At 43.1% G+C, this 13,091-nt stretch overlaps 1 pseudogene; it reads left to right on the top strand.

Moving 5' to 3' along the window:
* The first annotated feature begins 244 nt into the window (after window positions 1-244).
* Window positions 245-12,710, top strand: LOC136515469 (uncharacterized; annotated as a pseudogene).
* Window positions 12,711-13,091: the final 381 nt, after the last annotated feature.

The following is a 13,091-nucleotide window of genomic DNA, read 5'->3' as shown; positions in this document are numbered from 1 at the left end:
GAAAGACACATTCCGATCTTGGCCCAAAACCACCAAAGGGTGGAAAGATTGGTACTTGAGGGTTAATAGATTGATGCAAGTATACTGGGCAGAACGGAAATTAGACCAATGCATTAGGCTATCTATTGCCGATATGCAGAAGAATGAATCGATGATGATTGCAGCTGCTTACTTCTGGTCAGACACAACAAACACTTTTATGTTTGGACATGGCCCAGCTACTCCTACACTTGCCGATGTCCACATGCTCACTGGCTTGGATATTTCAACTGCCGATGAAGGCTCCATTTATGGTAGAAAATCTGAATATAGGGTGAATACCCGCAACATCGGTGGTTGGACGGGATACATTCAAGAATACCAGAAGACCGGGATACTTAACCAGAGGGAATATGCCACATTCTTGAATATGTGGTTAGAAAAATTTATTTTCTGTGGTCGATCAGTAGGACCAACCAACGCCTTCCTCCCCGCAGCTGAACTTTTGGCTAATGGCGTAAGGTTTCCTCTTGGCCGATACCTTCTGAGCTCCGCTTATCATCTTCTTCATCAAGTGTCTCAGAAACTTCTGCTTGGCGAACCCATCGGCAACCTAGGAGGCCTGTGGTGGTTTATCAACATGTGGCTGAATGCCCATATGCACAAACGCTTGCAATAGGACTTTTTTGCCCAACAATTCCCACGAGAAATTGCTGAAGACCATGTGCTTGGGGATGATGAATCGACAACACGCTCACCCCTTAATTTTGGTAAAGCCATAATTGTCCTTCCTGGAACAGAGGCCAATGAAGACCAGATCGGCAGATTCTTCCAAAACTTCTACAATGGTCTTTCTCGTGATCATAGGGCCTGGGTACCTTATATTGACGAGGACAACAGATTTCCCCTTCTTTTCAACTTTGCCGATGACACCCTGAATCAGGATAAGGAACTCATGATAGCCATCATTACTCCCAGGGCAATTCTAGTGAATATATTTGGTAGCAGAAAAAACACCAACGTTTCATAAGAATTTTACAACCCATCGGCAGTATCCCGTCAATTGGCTTTTGGGCAACTGCCAATCAAACTTTGCTTTGCCGATGTGATCAAACCCAGGGAAACAATCACCTATGGAACAGATTGGAACAAGGTGGTACAACTCTCCCCCGATGCCGATATCACAGATGTTGATATATCCACCTGGACGCCAGTATCCTTCATCACCGAGTCATACAAGCAATGGTGGCGAGAGTGGAAGGAACAACTGTTTGCAACTTCTGCTCACACATATCGGCACATGATCGACCCTAAATATGCCATCCCTGACGATGCAGTAAGTTTCTTTTAACTCCTTTTTGCTTTTTCCCTACATATATCAGTAACTGACTCTCTCATGACAGGTTAACAACCCAGCACCATCGGTGAGCAAAAGTGGGAAACCCTTCGATCTTCAGCCTATTTCCCTGATATCACCGATCGGCTACAATGCCCCCACCTTAACTGCTTTGACCCACCAGAAGATCCATACCAAGACCATCACCCCTAAGTCCAGATTGGCTACAGCTAGGGCCACTCCATCGGCTGCTGCCACAACCTTGGTCAAGGCATTCAAGGTAACAACCTTGTTTATTTCTACTTATACCGATTACAAACTGTATTAACATTAATCACCAGGGGGTAAGAGCTGCCACTGGATCATCATCGGCAATTCCTCCGATATCAAGCACCACTTCTTTTGACAAACCTTCAGAGGTATTCTCTTGACTTCTCATTTCATCCGTTAAATATCATACCTTACACTTGTTTTGCAGCAACAATCGGGTACATCGGCAAGCGTACCAGACGTCCAAGCTTCACAACCAACAAGTGCCGATGCCCCCCAGCCAATTGTTGCCGATGTCCAAGCAAAGCGCAAAGCTTTAACAGATGCCGAGGCACAGCCAAAACGACAAAGGTCTATGCCGATCCCTACATCTGCCCTAATGTCATCGGTCATCATACCTCAAGAGCCAACCACTGATGAAGTCACAGAGGACATCCCATCGGCAAGCTCAGCCGATCCCTCACACGATACACTCTAGGTTGTTTCTTCTAGCCAAGCACAGGAAATTGCCTTGAAACAGGTAAACCGATTAACCTAGCTGATTTACAATATTCATACTTATCCTTAACCGACCCCCTTTTCTTTTTCTCAGGAACAAGACTCCCCAAACAGCCTATTCTCCTTCGCTATTGACATCTCTGACGATGATGGAGAGGAAACAAGTTCTTCCCTTGTACTGGGAACAATATCGGCAGAAACTAAGTCCAGGTTGGAAGCTCTCCTGAACTTGCTGCAGCAGGATACCGCCCAACTTGTAGATGATTCGGACCCCGCAAAGGCAATTTTCAAAACAATCCGTGGCTAGGTCCCTGCCGATGTTGAAGAAGTACTCTTCCCAGTAGCCCATTTAGAGAGTCACCAACTACAATATCAACGGGCTGCCCAACGTATTGCCGATAGAGCAGCTCAGGCTCAACTATAGGAAGAGATGCTACAACTGAAACAAATTGCCGATGAGAAGCACAAGGGCATCGGCAACTTGCAGACTTTGGGTGCTGAACTCAAGCAGAAAATATTGGATTTATCAGCAAGGAAGATGGCTCTATTGGCTGAATTGAAAGAAATCGAGGCAGCTTTAACTCATGCTCAACAAGAAGAAAGCCAGCTACCTAATGCCATCAAAACCCTTCAACAAGAAAGAGATATCCAGGCTCGCAAAGCTTTGGCCATGAAGAAAAAACTCAAGCCCGTGGAGGGTACTGCCGATGACGATATCAAAGAAATGGAGGAAGCCGAGCAGATTCGCCTGTGTGCGATATTAGCTATCCAATCCTTGTTGAACTTGTAATCTTGTTTATTGTATCGGTACTTTATGAGACATTGACATCCTTGCATAATTCTAGCCGATAGGACTGTTATCGGCACTTTATGAGACATTGACATCCTTGCATAATTCTAGCCGATAGGACTGTTATCGGCACTTATACTTTTATGCATCCATCCAGATACTAGGGTAATATTTCTTTAAATATTTTCCATTTAATGCTCTAGGAAACACAACCCCTTCGAGGGTTTCTAGAATATATGCGTTACCAGGAACAAACTGATTTATCCGATATGGACCTTCCCAATTAGGAGACCATTTTCCAAACTTTGAACTTTTAGTCCCAATCGGTAAAACCAGTTTCCAGACCAGATCTCCATCGGCAAACTCCTTTATCTTCACCTTCTTGTCATACCATCAGCTACTCTTTTCTTATTTTCTTCGATGCTAACTAAAGCCCTTAACCGATGACCCGCCACATCTTCCAACTCATCCTTCATAAGAGTATTATAATCATCGGCTGTCAGCTGATCTTGAGAATGTATTCGCCTAGAGCCAACTTTAATTTCCCAAGGCAATACTGCATCATGTCCATATACTAACTGATAAGGTGTTACTTTGGTTGCACCATGACATGCCATCCGATATGACCACAAGGCTTCATTTAATACTGTATGCCACATCCTAGGATTTTCTTCAATTTTGCGCTTAATGAGTTTGATGATCCCTTTGTTAGAAGTCTCAGCTTGACCATTAGCTTGAGCATAATATGGAGAAGAATTTAAAACTTTAATTCCCATACCTACAGCAAACTCATCAAATTCTCCTGACGTAAACATAGTGCCCTGATCGGTAGTGATAGTCTGAGGAATACCAAATCGGTAAACAATATGCTCTTTCACAAAATCAATCATATTAACCGATGTCACCTTTTTCAAAGGAATTGCCTCAACCCATTTTGTGCAATAATCAATAGCAACCAGAATAAATTTATGTCCCTTACTCGATAGCGGATAAATCTGACCAATGAGATCAATAGCCCATCCCCAGAACGGCCACGGTTTGATTATAGGGTTCATAGCCGATGCAGGCGCTCTTTGAATATTACCAAACTTTTGACATCCCTGACATCCTTTAAAATATTTAAAACAATCTTCAAGAATAGTCAGCCAATAGTATCCATTCCTTCTGATCATCCACTTCATCTTGAAAGCCGATTGATGCGCACCACACACTCCTTCATGAATTTCACCCATCAAAGTTTTCGATTCATCACTACCAACACATCTGAGTAAAACTCCATCTATAGTTCGATAATATAATTCATCATCGAGGAGCACATACTTGGTAGCTTGGAACCTTATACGTCTTTCAACCTTTTTATATGGATCCTTTAAATAATCGACAATCTCCTTTCTCCAATCATCAGTATTAACTGCCGATGTTAGCACTTCCTGAATAAGTTGATACCCTGAAGCATGCTGAGCTAGTCGATTAGCTTCCCCATTATGCAATCGAGGGATATGTTCAAGACGAAAATCCCTAAATCCTTTCAACAATTGCACACATTTTTCATAATATGAAATCAAAGCTTCACTTCGGCATTCATAAAGTCCAGCCAATTGATTTATAACTAGCATAGAATCACCAAAGATTTCAACAGCATCGGCACGTATCTCCTTCAGTAATTCTAACCCTTTTACCAAGGCTTGGTATTCAGCCTGATTATTCATCGATGTAGCAACAATCGGCAATGAAAACTCATACTTCCTTCCTTGAGGTGAAATCAACACAATGCCGATACCTGCTCCTTCACCACATGTGGACCCATCGAAGAAAAGTGTCCAGGGAGAAACTTCCAAAGAGTCCACTGAATCATAATGCTGAGTGACCAAATCAGCCATCACTTGCCCTTTAACTGCCTTAGTTGATTCGTAACGTAGTTCAAATTCTGATAATGCTAAAATCCACTTGCCGATTCTACCACTTAATATCGGCATCGACAGCATATACTTGACTACATCGTCTTTGCATACGACCGTACATTCGGCAGATAACAAATAATGCCTTAATTTGACACACGAAAAGTATAAACATAGACATAATTTTTCGATGGCCAAATACCTCGTCTCAGCATCCACTAGTCTTCTGCTCAAATAATAAATAACACGTTCTTTCCCTTCAAATTCTTGAATAAGAGCTGAACCGATAACTGTATCATCAGTTGATAAATATAACCTGAAAGGCTTCCCGTGTTGAGGTGGAACTAGCACTGGAGGATTTGTTAAATATTTCTTAATTTCATCGAGGGCTAACTGCTGCTCAGCTCCCCATACAAATTCCTGATCGGCTTTCAATTTAAGTAATGGACTGAAAGCCTTGATCTTACCCGACCGATTAGATATGAATCTTCTAATGAAATTAATCTTACCGATCAACGATTGTAATTCAGTCTTATTGGCAGGAGCAACCACCTTGTTAATTGCATCAATAGACTTCCTACTGATTTTGATGCCCCGCTGATGCACCATAAAACCCAAGAACTGACCTGCCGATACGCCAAATGCACATTTATTAGGATTCATCTTCAATCCATGCTTCCTTGTACACTCCAGTATCTTTCGCAGATCGGCTAGATGTTTTCTGATATCTCCAGACTTAATCACCACATCATCAATGTAGATCTCCACTAATGTGCCGATGTATTCATGAAAAATAAAGTTCATAGCTCTCTGATAAGTAGCACCGGCATTTTTCAAGCCAAACATCATGACTACCCACTCAAACAACCCTACATGACCTGGACATCTGAAAGCAGTCTTGGGAATATCTTCTTCAGCCATGAATATTTGATTGTAGCCTGCATTACCATCCATAAAGCTGATAATCTGATGTCTGGCTGCAGCATCAATCAATAAATCAGCAATCAGCATTGGATAACCATCCATCGGTGTGGCTTTGTTGAGATTCCTAAAATCAATACAAACACGAAGTTTTCCATTTTTCTTATAAACAGGAACCACATTAGAGATCCATTCTGCATATCGACACTGCCGAATAAACTTTGCCTCAATTAATTTAGTTATTTTGGCCTTAATATCAGGAAGTATATTAGGGTTGCATCGGCGCGCTGGCTGCTGATGTGGCCGAAATCCAGATTTGATAGGTAACCGATGTTCAACTACCGATCGGTCTAATCCAGGCATCTCAGTATAATCCCAAGCAAAACAATCTTTATACTCCTTTAACACATCAATTATTTGCTGCTTACACTTGGAATCTAACTTAGCACTAATAAAAGTAGGTCTTAGCCTATCGCCATTACCGATATCTACTTCTACTAAATCATCTGCCGATGTGAACCCTTGACCTAATTTTCCATCATCGGCAAACCTATCCATTAAAATTCTTCTTCAGAACCGACTGCTTGGATTGGTGGAATTTCATAATCAGTAACTCTAAGGAACTCTTTTTCCCAAACTTCTCCTGATATGCATTTAGTTCGCTCATAAGTATCTGATTCTGCCGATGCGATGATATAAGAAGAATCACCAGGGACAACCTCAATCTTATCCCCAATCCACTGTACGAGGCATTGATGCATTGTAGAAGGAACACAACAATTAGCATGAATCCAATCCCTCCCTAGAAGCAGATTATATGCACCCTTGCCATTAATAACAAAGAACGTCGTTGGTAAGGTTTTGCTGCCGATGGTCAATTCAACGCATACTGCCCCTTTAGCCGGCGACACATTGCCTTCAAAATCTTTCAGCATCATATCGGTTTTGGTCAAGTCTTGATCTCTCTTACCAAGTTTCCGATACATCACATAAGGCATAATATTAATCGCAGCCCCTCCATCAATAAGTACCTTAGACACAGGCTGCCCATCAACTCTGCCCTTCACAAACAAAGCCTTAAGATACTGTCTCTCGTCATCGGTAGGTTTCTCAAAAACAGCCATCATTGGATCTAGTGTCAACTGAGCTACTTGATCAGAGAGAACAACTTCTTCCTTATTATCAGATAGTGCTAAAAATTCCATCGGCAACATGAATACCATATTAACATCTGCCGATGGACCCTTATTTTTTGTGTTTTACCTGCCACTGCTGATGATCGGACTTCTCATTGGAGGAATTTTCCTCTTGGTATAAATCCTCCTGACGCTCACGTTGCATCCTCCTTCTCTGTGTTTTTGTTAGACCCTCCGGGCACCATCGAGGAAACTTGGTTTTCCAAATCGGCTGATAATAGGTCCTAGTCGATTCCACACGGCGTATATTAGGGTCCCTGTAGAATATTTCCTCAAGCTCCTCTTGATTCCTCGGAAAACATCCAGCGCGTTTACCAAGCCTTTCATGTACACTAAGTCTACCCCCCAGCCGATCATGTACTGATGCTCTGCTTCTAATCGGCTCATTGATAAATAAACCTCGATTACCAGGTTGAAATCTTCTTTCTGACCGATTGACCCCATAATAACCATTGCACTCAGGGCAATTTTCAACAGTTGGCAATTTAATACCTTCCTCCCAGCAATGGATAAAAAACGGGCACCTCCAATGATCTTTATGCCGATGCCACTCTTCCCGACGCCTTTCTTCTTGCTGTTGTCGATATCGATCATTACGCTGACACCAACCCTCTTGCTGCCTTCGATGAGTAATCACAATGCCAGGTCGAGGAGGTTTTTTGGAACTACTGCTTTCTCCCAGCAACCCCTTACTTCTTGCATCATCGATAGTTATCCGATGTTGGGGATCCACTGATGCGTTTTTCTCAGCAGCCTCGGACATCAATACCTTGGTCTTCCCTTTGGCCTTCAACGTATTTGCTGGAAAGGGGTGTTGATCAATTTTCATCGGCCTTTGGGTATTAGAAGTACCAAACTTAATTCTCCCAGATTCAATAGCCGATTGTAACTGTTGCCTGAACACCTTGCACTCATTTGTACTGTGTGAAGTTGCATTGTGCCATTTGCAGTACAAGATCTTCTTCAACTCTTCTGCTGATGGGATCATATGATTAGGTGACAGCTTAATTTGGCCCTCTTGAAGCAGAAGATCAAATATTTTGTCAGCCTTGGTGATATCCAAGGTAAACTTTTCTGGCTCTTTTTGACCAAAGGGACAAGATATCGGCTTTTTATTCTTAACCCACTCAGCTAAGCCGATAACTGGTTCTTCATCAGAATCAGAATCTCCTACTTCTTCAACAAATGATACCTTTTTACTCCAATTCTTTTTAGGTTCAAAAATCCTAGTATCTTGATCGGAGATCCTTTGCACAAGATGACTGAGGCTTTCAAATTCTTGAGAAGCATATCTGTCTTTAAGATGTGGCAATAACCCTTGGAAAGCCAGATCGGTAAGCTGCCGATCATCTAGCACCAGACTGTAGCACTTATTTTTTACATCACGTAATCTTTGCACAAAGCTCTCTACCGATTCATCATTGCGCTGTCTCAATCTTACTAAATCGGTAAGCTTCTTCTCATGGATTCCAGCAAAGAAATACTTATGAAATTGTTTTTCTAGATCAGTCTAGGTAATAATAGAATTTGGTGGTAATGAAATAAACCACGTAAATGCCGATCTAGACAAAGATGATGAAAATAATCGAACTCTTAATTCATCTCTGCTAGCTGCCTCTCCACATTGAATAATGAAGCGATTGACGTGTTCCATTGTTGATGTATCATCCTACCCGGAGAATTTAGTGAAATCTGGTACCTTGTACCGATTTGGGAGAGGAATTAAATCATATGTAGGAGGATATGGAGTCCGATAAGAATAAGTATTGACCTTGGGCTTTATCCCAAACTGATCCTTCATAATTTCTGCTATCCTATCAGCCCAAAAAGCATCAGCTTCCTACTGACGAATTGGCTGAATTTCTACAGGAGGTACCTGCTGATATCCTTCCACATATCTTTGTGGCCCACGATCTCCAGCAATCGGCATATTTGCCATTACTTGTGGTCCATTAACCTGTTGGAAAGGACTCATCGGCTGAGCTGCCGATGCTTGATTCTGAACACCAGCTTGCATATAACCTTGTTGAATCCCTGCAATCTGTTGATTTTGCTGAACTATGTGTTGAACAGGTAACTGTCCTGACCAACCATTATTATAACCCATCGGTACAAAACTCACCGATGGCTGATAATTTGCTGACATTGTTGGATAATTATAACCAGCTTGAGGCATAAACTGAACCCCAGTTTGACTCATAACAGGGGCTTTCTGCTGTATCGGCAGTAAGCTTGCCGATGGATTTGAACTGGGCGTTTGAACCAAAGGCATTTGGAAACCCCCTGGAGTTGGTTGTACAGTAGTTGTTGTGGCATATTGAGGCACTTGGGCCATCGGCGAAACAGCCGATGGTATAGGAGCTTTACCTACTGCGTCAAACACTTGAGGTAATCTAGGATTGAAAGCAGATGACTCCAGAGGCATACCATATCCCCACCAATTAGTAGGAATCTGGCTATTCCGAGACACAGGGCCTGACATAGCTGATGCCGATAGATCCGTACTAAGCTGAATTCGTCCTCCTGGTAGTACCGGATCTGATCGTATCGATGTAGATTGAATATTAGGTAAGCCTGCTGATACTGGAGAAGAAGTAACTTCTGTACCCACAACGGCCGAGGGAGCCGATGGAGTATTGACAGATGCCGGCTCTGGTTGGTGATAGGCAGGCCCAACATAATGCGGTGACGCTTGTCCTTCTTTGAGAGTTCGAACCATAGCATTATGAACAGTATTGAACAACACATTGGAATGATTAATCAAAGCATGATTCACTGCAGAATTAACCATCTCTTGAAGTTTACCAGGATTGGAGTCAAAGGTAACCTGCCGAGGCAACGGCAAATCTTGCTTCTGGATAACTTGTCCACTCTTGTTCAGGCTAAACGATTTCAGACAAAGCTGCATGTATTCTTCTACGGCCTTTTCCATAGCCTGCCTCTGTTCTTCCTTAAGATCTTCTTCTGATACCGCAATAATGTTCCCCACATCGATCTCGGAATTGAACATATTGATCGGATTGATTGGTCCCACCAGGCGTGCCAAAAGATGTGTTGATGCAAAAGTGGATCTGCAAACACAAAGGGCTAATACCCGAATCGGTATCCAAGGCGTGCCAGTCGATTTGACCTATTAATCGACAAGGATGAAGATACGAGCACTTTGGTCCTGACAACAGCGATACGCCCGGAAGTCACGGCCAAGAGGTACTCACGCGGAACTCGAGGATCGCCGAAGGTCGCACTGAAGCGATGCAGCTCGCCGAATCAATGAGAACTCATAAAAAGAAAATAATGCAAAATTGACGAGGTCGCCGAAAAGTAAGTAGATGCAAATAGGAGTAAAAATTGGTTTTGATATTGATTGATATATATTTTTACATTGCCCCTCACTCCATATTTATACCCTGATCTAAAGAGACACAACCAAACACAACTAGGACACCAAGCCCATATCTAAGAAAACACGTGACTCTTACATGAATCATACTCTAACAAATATAGAAAAGGAAATCAACTCCTATCTATTTCCCTGTCCGCCTTAATTACGATGGAAATCTCACTGTCCTTCTTCCCATCGGCATACCCCCTGTTTCATCGGCAATAGTCTTCAAGTCTTCCCTCATCAGCATACTCCTTGTTTCATCGGCAGCAGTCCTCAAATCCTCCCTTCATCGGCATCACCAGCTATCGGCAACCATCTTTACAAGCTGGCTTTCATCGGCTATCAAAGTATACAGTAACTTTCCCCTTGCCGATTAGTCCACTCCGAACATTTTAACACGTGTAAAAAAATGGTGTCAACAAGCACTTATGCTAATCACCTAATAAAACACTAAGCACGATGCAAGTGGAGATCACTAAAATAGTGTATCAACACCCTTGGTATGTTTCCTCAGCTCCACTATTCTCAAATGGCCGGTTGGGGTTGTATTTATAAGCCCCACTGAGAAAGTAGCCGTCGGGGTCAAATTCCCGCAAATCTGCTACTGACCGGACGCTGAATCGTCCTGACCGGACGCGTCCGGTCGTCCCGACCGTTGCAGCTGCGAACTGCCGATCGGACGCTGCCAGCGTCCGGTCGCAGTTTCGCGCGCCTGGAACCTCTCTGTACTCGATCGGACGCTGCGTTTCTGCGTTCGATCGGTTGCCGCCAGCGTTCGGTCCTCGTGTCCGGTCGCCTGTCTGCCGAGCCACCGGTCCAGCGTCCGGTCGCGCTTCCAGCGTCCGGTCCAGCGTCCGGTCGCCTCTACGAGCTCGTTTCTTCGCGATCTTGCGTACGGCTTGGTTCCTATCTTCATGCTTGGACTTTGCTTGATATCTTGGGTCTTCACTTGTGCTTCTAAAGTCTTGCTTGAGGTGTTGATCATCGGATCATCACGTCGCCTTCGTCCAAGTCACGTCTTGCACCCTATTGGACTATAAAACAAACACTTGCAAATTCATTAGTCCAATTTGCTTGTATTGGTCATCAAACACCAAAATCCAAAGTAAATGGGCCAAGGGTCTATTTTCCTTACAAGAGAGACAGGGGAGAGAGACGACGGGAGAGTGAATGAGGAGAGTGGCCAGGTTCCGCAGGGGGGTTTCAGCAAAATGGCCATGCCCTTCATGCAGGGTGGCTTGTCCACGTCAGCTGCTGGGCTCACGTGGCACGTTTTGGACCGTCGGTGACTGCGAAATATAGATCTAGGACCCAAATGGTATGTTTTTTAGTTAGAGGACCCATATGAGAATCGACCAATAGTTTAAGGACCTATGGTGTAATTTACTCTATACTCCTAAGATGTGAAACTAGAGACCTGTGGTTAATGCATGATTCTCTAGACCGCATAATGGGCCATTTTTTCTACTAATCGCTAATATACGATGCAAATATGGATCGTCAAAAAGGGACAATTGGCGAATGGATAAGGTGCACCAAAGGGCTTCCTTATGCAAAAGACCTCCCAAAGCAGCATCGAGTACCGATTAACACTTGTTTCTAGCTGATTCTGAACCTTCTTCCATTGCAATCTTTGTGGGTACAGTGGAGACCATGACCTTATGATAGCATTCCTCAGCACGCAAGCGTCGATAAGATCAATGAATTTCCCCAAAGTTGAAGACTGGACAGCATGGCACTTCAATGGCCAGGCTACTGGGTTAAGGCCCTGTTTAGTCAAGGACTAAAGTTTTAGTCTACTTTAGTCCATATACTAAAAGTGGACTAAAATAATGTTTGGTTCCTTAAACTAAAAGACTAAAAGTGGACTCATTAAATGATATGGAAGAAAGCCCGGTGGGAGAGAGAGAGAGGCCAATAAATGAGGGGTTTAGATGTCCCCAACACCTTTTAGTTCATTTTAGTCCAGTTTTGTAGACTAAAAGACTAAAGAATTTTAATCCACTTTTAGTCCAAGTGTTTGACTATTTATTCCAACTAAAGTGTAAATTTTAGCCCCAAATATTTTAGTCTATGAGAACCAAACACCCCGTCATCTAACTCCCTTCTTTTTCCCTACACTGACGTATGACGTGTATAAGGGATTTAGGTCACCAGCTGAATATACAAATGTTTGCCAAATAAAAATTGTATTACAATCCAATCGTCTGGAATTCGCTCTCTGACAGGGGCATCACTTGCATTCTTTTTCTTTAATTCTCCTGTTCAGGTTTACGATAACATACGCCAACAATATGTCGATAGCTCACGCACGTTCATGTGTTAGATCAGGTAATAACCTAATGCTTTGTTGCTTGCGCAGGGTGCCGGCCATATTACTGCAGAATGCCAACCTGAAAAAAAGTTTGGCGATGCCTCAAAGGTTGCTGGACGGTGAGCTTCTCTGAGACATCTGCTTTGCTCTCATCTACCAAGTGTCAAATCCCAAAGATGGTCAGTGCTACTTAATCTCAACAATGGCCAGCATTGTTTTTTTCTGGCGAGTCCCCTGTACTGAACTTCACCCAAATGAAAATGGGTGTGTTTTATTCTTCTCAGGCTCGTTTTCTTATTATAATGATATGCATGTCTCCTGCGCTTTCAAGAGAGAGAAAAAAATCATTCTGTATGTTTACCTCACCTCTCTACTTCAACCAAATAAGACTGAATTCACAATTTGGACGACTGCAGTCAGAATCTCAGGAATGGTCAGGCTCGTGAATAAAGATGGCAACGGGGACCCGATCCCCGATTCCCCGCGGGGAATTCCCCTATTAGG

Source organism: Miscanthus floridulus, chromosome 17, assembly GCF_019320115.1.
Source record: "Miscanthus floridulus cultivar M001 chromosome 17, ASM1932011v1, whole genome shotgun sequence".
Lineage (NCBI taxonomy): Eukaryota > Viridiplantae > Streptophyta > Magnoliopsida > Poales > Poaceae > Miscanthus > Miscanthus floridulus.
Note: the sequence above shows the minus strand (reverse complement) of the source record. Positions and strands in the feature narration are given on the sequence as shown.